At 36.8% G+C, this 13,246-nt stretch overlaps 1 protein-coding gene across 17 annotated transcripts in view; it reads left to right on the forward strand.

Annotated features, from left to right (window-relative positions):
* The window catches only part of BNC2 (basonuclin zinc finger protein 2), a 441,927-nt gene that overhangs the window by 258,910 nt on the left and 169,771 nt on the right, over positions 1 to 13,246 (forward strand). Inside the window, exon 1 of one of the 17 annotated variants that reach the window (XM_058695280.1) lies at positions 5,773 to 5,791. The exons of the other annotated variants lie outside the window; for them this stretch is intronic. The gene's annotated coding sequence lies outside the window, so the exon portion shown is untranslated. Of the gene's footprint in view, positions 1 to 5,772; positions 5,792 to 13,246 lie in introns of those variants that run through there. 17 annotated transcript variants of the gene reach the window in all.

The raw sequence follows: 13,246 nt of genomic DNA on the forward strand, positions 1-13,246 counted from the left end.
ATTGGCTATGAAGCTCACTTCAAATATTACCGAATAACCTCATGTTATTGCCAGATGTCATAGTACTTCCATCCTCGTATATTCTTTTGTCCACACTGAAGCATCTTGAACAAAAGAGGATGTTCTGGTTATTTGCTATCTCTATTATAAAAAAATGTTTGAGATCTGCTTATTGCTGATAATATTTATTTGTACTATGGATACTTAATGTTTCCAAATGATACCCTTCAACCAAGCAATTCTGTACGTGCACAACAGAGTATGACTTTTAAAGTGGACTATACAAGACAAACCTGACTGTTAAATGTTTGACAAGTATTTACATGGGTAGTATTTAATACATTTACATTTGTTTTTAAATTCACATTTTAAAGAATATGAAATTAAAAATTTTTAACAGATTGCAAGTTTTCTTCTATAATACTAGCATTCTGTCTGATGCTGAGGGAAAGTAAATTTTACTTTTAGCCCTGTCACAACCCACGCACCAGGATATAGTGCTGGATTAGAGCCTCAGTCTTGACTTTGCATTGAAAGTGGGAACATTCCTGTTTGCAATGCCTGATTTCATCCTTTCCTGGACTAAGGAGTAGGATTGCTTTTGCTTCTTGATTTAATCAAATCTAATACTAGTTTGACAATTGGAGGCATAAAGGGCAACCATCAACAGCTTTTCAAAACATAGAATGCTATTCCAAAACGATATTCCAGTAATGAAATTTATTAGTGCTTCCCAAAAGTTTTAGTGGGGGACCCATAGAATGCTCTTAATACATACAGTGAGGCAGCTCCTTCTATTTCTAAAGTTCATCATTTTGTTAGGTAATATTATATATCATAATACTATAGGGAGTGAAGGAATAAGATAGAGGAGAGAAGGAGTTGAAATGAAGATTGGGAAGCATTAAATGATAAAAATCCACCTTCCTGGATGCAGTTAATACAGAAATGTAAAAATGTTCCCATCTGTCTAAGCCATCATTTCTGATGTAGTCCCTGGAGGAAGTGGCTGAAAAGTCATTTCCACCTAATGGGTTGTTAGGTTGCTTCTGTACAGTAAGTTGGTGGTTGCAGCCCACTTCCTCTAAGACAAAGGACTGTGTCTCTAAAACCCCATCACAACTGACACTAATTGGCATTGCTGTCGGCCCCGAGCTGTGAAAGCAGGCCTGCGTGGGCATACAGTGGGGCACGCTGGTGTGTGTGTGGCACCAAGGGGAGGACTTTTTCTCAGATTTTGCTAGTGGGTACGTATATTCTGCTTTTACTTTTCTGACCCCTGTTCTGGCAGTTTATATCATCTTCAGCATTGTTATTTGACTTGGGGAAAAATTCGATGAAAGGCCCTTTGCTGAGCACTGTGTCATTGGAAGGTATCCTCACCTTTTATAGTGTTGGGGCTTCCAAATGTTATCACTTATGTGTGAAAATCTCTCTATTAAGTAATTAAAATTATCAGTAGTAAACATAGTTAATAAACAGACCACTTTTTACCTCATATTTTTATGCATCTAATAAACTAACATTTTTGTTTTCTTATTTTCTTAAATGAGGAGCCAGAAGAGGGCATATCAGTCTTTCAAAAATCAGTTTGGGAGCCATTTGGCCCAATTCACTTACAATTACTGTAATAAGGAGAAGAACCTGCTTTGTATTCATAAAGGTCTGGAGCCGAAGGATTCAGTTGCTGCAAGGGGTTTGGAATGACCAAAAAGAAAAAAAAAAAAGAAAAGAAAGAAAGAAAGAAAGAAATGAAAGCAGATTAGCATGCTATCCTTAGAAATTTTTAAGTATGTCAAAACTTGATTGCTGTATGTGTTCCAGACTTTGATGATTATGTACAAGGGAGGGGCCTGGGAAGCGTAGAGAAGCATAACTGAGCAGTTATATTGGAGGGGCACTTTCCTATACATTACTTTTCAAAATGTGCAGATATGGGGGCGCCTGGGTGGCGCAGTCGGTTAAGCGTCCGACTTCAGCCAGGTCACGATCTCACGGTCCGTGAGTTCGAGCCCCGCATCAGGCTCTGGGCTGATGGCTCAGAGCCTGGAGCCTGTTTCCAATTCTGTGTCTCCCTCTCTCTCTGTCCCTCCCCCGTTCATGCTCTGTCTCTCTCTGTCCCAAAAATAAATAAACGTTGAAAAAAAAAATTAAAAAACAAAAACAAACAAAAAAAAAAAAACAAAAAAAACAAAATGTGCAGATATTACCTGACTTCCATTTATAGTGAAGTGAACTGCAGTCATTGCCAGTTGTAGGCAAACTCTCTTTCTTAAATGCATATTGAAAAATTGGTGAGTGGTGGCAGGAGGGAGGAAGGGAATTACTAAGGGAATTGATTAGTCATATGAATCATTCATGTCTCTTCCCTGCATCCGTTTAAAATGCAAACGGATAGCCATTTAGGCACCCAGACCCTGGCCCTTTTCTAGCTTTCTCTTTCCCCCTCCATCAGTTTCAGGCTCAGGGGTATGTAGTGGGATCTTGCTTAGCAGTTGGCTTGGACCACAGCTCCCTGTGAAAGGCTCTGCTTTCTAACATTGGAAAAGCTCATGAGGCCTTCCTCAGGAAACTGCTTAACTTCTCTCACAGTATCCAGAGGGATGTGAAACAAGTTTGGGGTTTCCCTTGGCCCCTGAAGTCCTTCAAGCAGAGAATCACCTTGCATTTATGTCGTTTATTTAGTTCTCAGCACGGTTCCATGCCTGTTTTGGGCACCATACCAATACAGACTGTTACAGGGCTGAAACTAGGGTGAGGCCACTGAGGTGCCAAGGGTGCAAAATTCTAAGGGTGCACAATCCTCTCAGGATTGTGCTTGGTTGAGATGCTAATTCATTAATTCTGGAGTGTGGTCCTGGCAGCCTGTACTTCTGCAGAGTGCTATGGATGATTCTTACAGTATCTGTTCTGTTTTATATCTAATAGATAAGGGCTTCGTTTTGCTTTGTTTTTTAAAGAGGTGGAAGCATTTGGCTAACAGCAAAAGAGGATGGAGATAGTGCTCAGAAACTTTTCTCAGCACATTGATAAATCTCACCTTCATTGTACAGACTCCCCTTGCTTTATCTATAGTGTCTAAATAATAAAAGAAAAGATGCACCTACACTATTTTCTGTGATTCCAAATGAAAGCAAGAAGTAGTTTCACATTGGAGGTATTATTAGCACACATTTTACAATTCTCACCCCCTGTCCACTTTATATTCTTTGTTTTCTCAAAAAGGTAACATACCTGACACCTGTGCAGAGTCTTAAGTTATTAACTCTTCCCATATAATCTAATAGCCTCATGCACAAACAAGCTTTAGTAGCTGGTACAACACTGCTACTTTATACCACTTTTGGCACCAGAGGATTTTTCCTCATCCTCATTAACTTTTTAAAATCAAGATTAGTTTGGGGGAATAAATCTCTATTTTTTAATGTTTTGTTTTATTTATTTAGAGAGTGGGTGAGTGCTCATGAGTGGGGGGCAGAGAAAGAGGGAGAGAGAATACCAAGCAGGCTTCATGCTCAGCACAGAGGCCAACATGGGGCTCGATCTCATAGCTGTGAGATCATGACCTGAGCTGAAATCAAGAGTGAGATGACCAGTCAACTGAGCCACCCAGGCACCCTGAGAAATCTCTGTTTCAGTGAATTGACAGAATCAAAAATTTTTGCATGGAAGTAAATATTGAAAATGTTTTGGCAGTTAGAATATGGCTAAATAAGCATTATGTAGTCTAACTCTAAAATTTGTTAATATCTGGGGCGCCTGGGTGGCGCAGTCGGTTAAGCGTCCGACTTCAGCCAGGTCACGATCTCGCGGTCCGTGAGTTCGAGCCCCGCGTCAGGCTCTGGGCTGATGGCTCGGAGCCTGGAGCCTGTTTCCGATTCTGTGTCTCCCTCTCTCTCTGCCCCTCCCCCGTTCATGCTCTGTCTCTCTCTGTCCCAAAAATAAATAAAAAATGTTGAAAAAAAAAAAATTTTTAAATTTGTTAATATCTAGATAAAAGGTAAAAAGTTCAATCTATCTGTAGAGTAGTAGTCTAAAGGAAAACAATACTGTGCACATACCTACCAGTTTAAAATTCTGTCACTCCTACTTTACTTATATCCAAGGCATATCATCTGGTAGCTGTGCTTTGTTGTTAACTTGAACACAGGTAATATATTTTACAATTAAAATAATAGCCTCAGATTTACTGGATATGATCAAACACAAAATATTAAAACATGTTCACTGCCAGTTCTGTGGATATTCAGATAATATTTCAGTTAAATCATATGAATTGTGCTTTCTTGATCTATTTATGGTTCACTCAAGTGGAATGGACTAATTGTCCAAATAGTGTAGGAAATAGTTACCTTATAATACTGTGAAGTACTTGGCAGAAATATAGTTTATACTCTGTTTTCTTGGGTTCTGTTTGTTTTTGTTTGGCAGTGATGTCCAGTTTCATGAACAGCAATGTCTGTGGTCTGTGGTCATCTACTTACGGTCCCTCTGGACTTATTCAAAATACATAATGTAGGCTAGGCATAGGCTTTCGATATATTAGGGTTCTGAATGTGGGTGACTGATAAATGTAGTAAAACTTTATTGGTTGCTACTGTCTTCCTTTATCATTCTTTGTAGACCACCAAAGCTAGTTTGTGTGTATTTGATCATCCAATAATGTATTCACTTGTCTAAGGGTAATCATAGTGAAGAGGTGGAGACACCACAACATATGGAAATACCTTCTGAATCATTAAAGAAAAATTGAAATGTATCAAAGTGTTAAACATGTTAATATATTACCTCTTTTTCATGTATTGCTTACCTATTAACCAGTATTCTGTAATACTCTGAGCATTTCATTCCTTTCCAGAGCAAGAGCACAGATTGAGAAGGTTTCATCTGTGCAGGGAATTCAGATTGACTCCCTCACCCTACTTTTTACCTTTACTGGAAGACAAATCGAGGGAGGTGTTCATTTGGAGATGTTAAATGGGTGTGTGTGTGTGTGTGTGTGTGTGTGTGTGTGTGTGTGTCATTGAAGGGCAGTTGTATGTAGGCTTTCGTTGACAGCTATCACTGCATCTTGCAGCAAGGGAATTAGAATTTTCAATTTATACTTCTTATTCTTCGACCCTAAGAAAGTTGTAAATTACTACAGCACAACTTATGATTTAACCCTTCAAATCATTTGAATATGGTTGATGTTAAACTCCTATCCCTGATCACTTTGCATTCAGAATTTAGTTGGGAGGGAGCAGATGATATGTTGGTGTTTCACAACTTCTGGCCTTGTCTTTGGAGTAACAGGGTTTTAGCACATGAAAGCACAAATGCTTCGTGTGGACAGATCACATACGTTTTAGAAGTGTTGCTCTTTAATGCTCAGTTGTGTTTGTATAGTGTGAATCGATTCTTCAGAGGCTGAAGTTTTACATGTAGCTGTCCTTGAGGCATACTCCTATTAATTTATTCATATTAAAGCCACAACATGATATTTTTAGTAACACTTGGATCAAGGAAGAACAGGGGCAGCTGCAAAAAACTGACTTTAAAAAAATGTATTTTGGCATTTGGCTTTTTAAAAAATGGGTAGTAAGCTATCTCATTGCCAGATAGAAGCAGTAGATATTATTGCCCAAGGATATATACATTGTCTGTGACCGAGGTAGTGCCTGGCTCCTGAACTTTGACGAGTTTGATTTTCTTTTTTTTGATGTCAGGTACTATGTATGTGTATCTGCATGTGAAGTGTGTGTGTGTCAACTTTGGCAGCAGCAGGATGGTGATGATAGAGTAGAAGAAGGTATCTCTATAATGATAGACCTAAAGTTAGAATGTTACTAATACTGCCTTGAATATTAGCTAGGTATGTATCATCAAAAGAAGATGCTTTTTTCTAGGATATCTAAAATCTGTCTTCCCTCTAATGACTAGTGGAGTCTACCACAGCCAAGCTGACGGAGAATGTTAACCTCTTGTCACTGTTGCCTGAATTTGGATGATCAGGAAATTATTCCTGTACAACAGTTTGCATATTTTGGTAGTGTATTCTATATGTTTTATGCATTATGTGAATTTTATGGTGTCTATTTTCAGGTAGGTATCCCTGGAATTAGTAGATGCTATTCATTCACAGACATTTTAGCAGATTTATTTATTTGTTTGTTTGTTTATTAAAATTCTCAAGGTATTACACATGTTATGTCTACTGAAAAGCTTTCTCTGCTTTTGTTTTTTTCCTTAGTATGCCAATACTTAGAAACATGATTTTAATGTAAATTATATATTGATAGCTTCTTAGCATTCTATCAGATTGAAATTTCTTAGAAAGTTATGCAACGAAAGATTTGACAGATAAATGTAAAGTGTCAAGCAAGTGATATGAATAGTAACTGAGATTTTACTTCATTTTTGTTGACTTTCTGTGCTATTATTAATATTAGAATATGTGGTTCCTGGTCTGTGCAGGTATGTACGAGGGTCTTTTTTGTCAAGGGGTTATGCCTGCCTATACCGAGAGACAAATTATTGCTTTGGAATCCTTAATTATTTAATAAAGAGATTCTATGAGATCTCAAAATACAGATTTAATACCTAAAACTAGAGGGGATAAAATAGGAAAACCAGACACATGAAAGAATATCATCTTTATGTAAGAGATGACTTATGATACTCAAAATCACATCTAGCTTTATAGAAAAAAAGGAGTAGATATATTCTATACACTAAGATTATAGGGAAAATGACATGAAAGCACATGCTGATAAAGCTTGTGCCTTCTGGTGTATAAAGCAAATATCTAAATATATGTCTGTTTGTGTCCATATACAGAGTTAAAGGACAGTTTTCCATGAAATAATGCATTCCTTTAGAATTGCTGTACATTTTCATAATTTTTAAAACATTCCTATTGTAACCTACATCAAAAGGGCAGCCAGGGTTTTTTGTGTCTGACTATACATATGCATTATAAAAAAGTGAGTCTACTGTAATTACCAGTTTGCAGAGCGAATTCCTGCAGGGTTTGTACTCTCCCCATTAGTAAAAGAGATAAGTTGAAATGTATTAAAATTTCACTGTACAACTGGGAGTTTTTGTTCACAGTAAATGTGTTAATGTTTCTTCATTGCTTGACTGTTTGTGTTTAAATTTAGGCAGCGTGCCCAACAGGGACAAAATTATAGGATAAAGCTATGTATAAAAGAAAATCCTTCTGAGAGCACCAATAAGGCTCTTTTTAAAAATAAGAAGTTACATATAATAGTACATGGCTGTAGCCACCGAGAAAAGTTTTATCTGTCTATTTCAGAATTATTGGAATTTTTCTTTCCCTGTGTAAAGGTTAAGAGGACTGAGTTTATGTCAATAGCTAATACACTTTGATGTAAAAACATCTATTATTTTATTCAGTGTTACTCCTGTAAAAAGAAAAAAGATTCCTTTTTGTTGTCCTTATGATGAAGAGAGGCTAATAGCATTTTGAGAGAGAAGTGATAGATCACATTTTCTTCCCTGGGAAAGGAATTCTTTCTTGTTAAGAATTCTAATTACAGCCTGTTACATTTTTTGGAGCGTTTTTCTCTACTTTTCTTCATTGCCATGAACTTAGTAAATACATTTATTCACATAGATAGACTTACATTAAAAAAAAATTAATCTGCAACCACTATCACCTAGTGTGAGTACATAATGAAATCCACAAATAGAGGATAAGGCTAGTATTTCTCTGTAGTGTAGAGTGGGCAGAAGTTGAAGTTATCTGTAAACACCGACTATATACCCTTTAGCCAGCCCGCTCCTCTCTCTCTTAAATGTGGAAAATGTATTGTAGTTCCTACTGTTTGCCTTTTATATTTTTTTGTCTGCTTTTCCATACATGAAGATGAAAGAATTTGCCAGTATCCATGTGCCATCTCCATGGCCTCATACCACAGACCCACAATACAGACTGTGTAAAGAAGCAAAAATAAAATATAATTCCTCATCTTTGAATGTTGCTATCAGTGTTTTGTAGTCTACGTACTGATAATGTATATGGGTTTGCAGAGATATACGGGGAGGGGGTGGGGATGTATGTGTATGTTTTCATTTGTTTGGATTCATACATCCAAGTACCCATAGGAAAATATGAGAAGCTCCATGAATATTTCCTGTTGTATATTAGCTTTCCATCATAAAATGTATTTTTCCCCTTAAAATACGTTGGTTCACCAGAGAGAGAGATACATTTAATTCTTCCTCCTCTACACTGTTCTTTAAAAAGTAAATTTTTAACTGATAGACCTTGAAGTCCTTTAGAGCTATTACTTTCTTTTGGCTAATTCGTACAAAGGCACCATATGAAAATTGGATTTTTGATCTGATGGAGTGATTTTTGAGTTCTTATGAACCATTTATAGTCTATCAAGTAAATCCTTCTTAGTTCACGGATTATTGACCCAATGGACCATATTAGCTGCTTCGAAGCTGTTATAGCCCATTATGTTGATTCAGCTGACACACATGTGAACCCAGTCCACATGCCCAAGATGACATTAACATTGTTCTGGAAGACTCCCTTTTTTTCCACAAGGCTTTCTATTTATTTCTTAATTTTTAAGAGTTAGCTCAGAGTTCCTGACAGCCATTGCATACGTTTCTCCATTTGCTCAGTAATGTTGAAGCATTTGTTAGCAGCTAGATGGTCTGCTTTTCGCCGTCTTTCTCTATAAGTATATGTCTCTCTTTTGTCTTTTAACCAACTAATCCTTACAAGAAAAAAGAGAATAATGTTTTTTCAATACTCTAGGGCACGTTTTACCCTCAGATGCTTATAGATTCCATAGAAATTTGTGAGGTTTCTCTGAGCATTGGAATGTAGCTCTTTGAATTTGAGAAAACTACCTTTTAGAAGAAATGATAACGTTGTATTTGTGTTTTTAAAAAATGTATTACCTGAGAGGTTTCACTTGAAAAATTCTGGTGACTCTAGCCAGTGGTAAAATCAAGATGTGCCTTTAGTGATTTATATGAAGCTCTAATGAAGCCAGTCCAGGTCTCAGCACGGACCCCTGGGGAATCTGTGACCTAACATAAATAACGTATAAGAGGGCATGTAGACTGTTCATCATCTCATTATTATTATTTGTAATGGGTATGATTCCTGAGGTGATATCTGCTCTTGGGCAAAAGAGACACATTCTTTCATAATCAGACATAATTATGATGTACAGTTATATATGCACAATGGAAAGTATTAAAATGTTTATTGAGATACACTCCTTATTTATGGGCAATCCCAAGACATGTAGAAATAAGGTGATATAAAATAAACCAAGTGTTCTTAAGGATACCTTGTGTCACTTTTTTTAGATTTTGGCCTTTCTTAGTATAACCATTTTAAAACTCTACAAAAAGCTGCTCAGACTTGCTTTCTCTGTCTAAAATGTACCATTTTGTAGAAAATCCTAGTATAAATCAACTGCTTACTTAGCAGTTTACCCCACCTTTTTAAGTTGCTTAAACCTTTACCCACACCTCTCCCTTTGAGTGTAGTTTTGTCCACATCTCTTACTTCGTTTTAAACTCCTGTTGTAACTGAAAAAAATGTATATCTGAGGAAATCTCACTGTGGAGGGAGGGTAGCAAGGGGGATTATTTCGCTTCTTGCCTTTCATACACAGGCAGAGTGGAAAGAGCCCTGGATTACTAGATGTGGCCATTTAAGGACATCTCAGAGCCTCATTTTCTGCTGTTTGAAAAATCTCTAATTTGGGGGATTTTGATGATTAAATATGAGAATGTATTTGAAATATTATGCAAGCTTCATAGCACTGTACAAACGTAGGATATTATTAGTCTCACGAAGGCTGCCTCAATTGGCCCGGGTAATCAGAGTTGTCATCTGAAATGATACACTCTAAAATGCAACAACTTGTCTCCCTTGTTGCTTCACTGGGATAAATTCTTTTCACAAACCTAGAGGAGTAAATTTAGTTAAAAGGTCACCCACCTTTTATGTTCTTGCTTGGTAAATGGATTGATTACTGTGCTTGGCATTTGAAATAAGGTGGCTAGCTCCTTTTGTAGAGGATCAAGATTTAGAGGTACTCCTTCCTTGAAGGAGTCCTTCCCACGCTGCCTGGCAAAGAGAGGCATCATCAAGTCAGGATGGTGTCTTACATTTGGGCACAACTTGGGATAAGTCTTGGGTTATTCCTGCACCTCTTTGCTTGGTCACCAAACTCTGAGATCATCATGCAAATCATCGTTCCAGGGATTGAAGCTGCTTCTGAAATACCGGAACTCAGGCTTTCTCTTGTCTTGCTTCTTGCCTAATGAGGAGGTATTTCTTTGTAAAGTGCTTAAAGGTTTATAAATCTTCTTGCATCTCATTATCAATCCCTTCCTTATTAATGTCTTCCCCATCATATTATATTAGTAATTGTTTTCATGAATGCCACCGAGAAATGTAATCATATTACCACCTTTCAAATTGCATTAGTGAAAATGAATAAAATGTATATCAATGGAATACAAAATCGCTGATTCAACATTAAGGTGAAATGAGATGAGTATTGCTTAGCATTCATATGATATCAGAGATGCTTTGGCTCCTTATATAAAGTTACGCATTCTGGTAAATGTAGACAGAGTTTAGTTAAAATGGGTTACTTTGTATGGTGAGCTAATCCCTTATTTTCAGTAGATGATAGGTATGTTCATTGAAAGAGTATTTCCTTTCTAATTATCACAGCTGCCTGTGTGAGTAGTCTGTAAAATGTGTAAGCATACAGCAGTAAATGGAATATCTTAATTGTTAACTGTTAGGTAAGAAAATAAAATGTTTCTGCCCAAATTGAAATGCCTTTTCATTTCCTGTTTCTCTAATATTACTAATTGCCTAACAAAATAGCTTGTATTACCATAGGCCTAATTTAATTGGGGGGAAAAAAACATAACACATGCACTCCAAAGCCTGCATGTGCTTTGATGCCATAGAAGCATGGATATTTTCCTTATATAATTGGCTATATCCCGCTGTTGATTTTTACTCTGAACTCCTAAATTATTTAAATGGGGTCTTCCTCATGTCGATTGATAGTAGGTTGTGGTCGTAAGGTAATGACTACAGATGCTCATTGGATCCATGTCTATGAAAATTTATGTGCCTGTGTATATGTCTCTTTCTCCCTGTTTGTGTTTATGTATTCACACAAAGTCATGGAAACATTAACACTCATGTGTAAACATTTACTCAGAAGCTTATGGTTTCCCCTCTTTGCTCCCTCCCCCTAAACCAAATTTGCTTCGTGACTTTTGCTGAAGTAACTTTTTCATCACAATAAATTGAGGAATATTTTTGCTAGTATATATGACAGAATTCATCATTATCAGTTTTTAACAAATTCTCTTAGTTGTTTTAGTATCCTGATATTAGTATGTGAACATAACTGAGAATCACCTTCCCGGCCCCCCCAGTCTGTTGAAGAATGTCCTAGATTTTCCTGATGGAAAAATAGCAGTGGACTTAGAAAATAATTGCCAGTTTTTAAATGGGTATATTAAGTTTTAATATTTTCAAAGCAGAAGGTATTTTCAAATTTAAGCAACAGTGAAATTTTTTCATTTGCTTTCTGTTTATCCACTCATTTAGCATTTGTATATTGAAGACCTACTAGGTTAAAGAAGGGTATTCCATTACATTATGTATGCTATCTCACGAGTTAAGTAACACCTTATGAGGGAATGCTATCTTATGAGTTAAATAACACCACCAGTAGAAACCAGAGGATGCAGTGAGTTTTGTCCCTCATCCCTCTTAAACAACTCTAGTGAGATAGAGTTCATATACCATACATTCTACCATTTAAAGTATACCATTAAATAGATTTTAGAATATTCACAGCTGGGCGCAACCATCATCATATTCATTCTGGCACATTTTTATTACCTCAAAAAATCCTTTAGCTACCCCTGCAAGCCCTAAGTAACCACTAACTACTTTCTGTCTTTATGGATTTTTATGTTCTGAACATTTCATATGAATGGAACCCTATATATGTGGTCTTGTGAATGGTTTCTTTTACTTAACATAATGTTTTCAAGGTTCATCTGTGTTGTACTATATATCAGTATTCCTTTTGATGGCCAAATAATATTTCATCATATGAATATGCCATATTTTTTTTTATCGATTTTGCCACTTGATGGAGGGATCATAGCTTAAAAATTTTTTTTTAATTTTTTAATGTTTATTTAGTTTTGAGAGAGAGAGAAAGCGAGCGGGAGAGGGGCAGGCAGGGAGAGAGGAAGACACAGAATCTGAAGCAGGCTCCAGGCTCTAAGCTGTCAGCACAGAACCTGACACGGGGTTTGAACTCATGGACTATGAGATCATGACCTGGGCCAAAGTCAGAAGCTTAACTGACTGAGCCACCCAGGTACCCCTTAAATTTTTTTTTAAATGTTTATTCGATTTTGAGAGAGAGTGAGACGCAGTGTGAGTGGAGACAGCAGAGAGGGAGACACAGAATCTGAAGCAGGTTCCAAGCTTGTAACTGTCAGCATAGAGCCCGATGCAGGACTCAAACTCACGAACCGTGAGGACCTGAACTGAAGTCAGGCGCTTAACCAACTGAGCCACCCAGGCGTCCTGGGATCATAGCTTTTAAGAAAAACTCAAAATAAAGTTTAAAAATTCTGGATTTTAACAGTAAATGGTGTTGAAAGGCCGCTTTTCCCCAGTGAATCTCTTTCAATTATTTTGGAAGTGTTTATTGTGAAGATGATGTATTTCCTTGATCAGTAATTTTATTCTCGTGGTCTTTTGTTGAAGTTTGACCATCTTTGAATTGTCCAGCTTTTCATCTTGACCAGGTTTACATCGTTGGCATTTGGCCCTTGTAGTGAGTCTGGCCTTACTGTGTATTTTCAAATCCTCTGATTCAACCACAAAATCTAGTTTTTGAAGACACCAAGAAGTTTCAGAGCACAAAGGTACAACAAAATGATCGTTTGATCAGGTTGCTATTTCTTCGTATGATATTAAAAACATTGAGACAAATTTGAAGGAACATTTTATTGAAGGGTTAATTTTTCAGTTTCAAATTTATCTTACCACCAAATATGATACATACATCTGCTGTAATTTTCCATTGTGAAATTTTGAATGGGTTTTGTTAAGCAGACAGCATTAGCTTCACTGCTTCTCATTTGCTGTTGTTACTGTTCTATTACAAGTAGTGGCATTTACATGCAGTTCAACACTCTGTGGATC

This window comes from Neofelis nebulosa, chromosome 12 (genome assembly GCF_028018385.1).
Source record: "Neofelis nebulosa isolate mNeoNeb1 chromosome 12, mNeoNeb1.pri, whole genome shotgun sequence".
Lineage (NCBI taxonomy): Eukaryota > Metazoa > Chordata > Mammalia > Carnivora > Felidae > Neofelis > Neofelis nebulosa.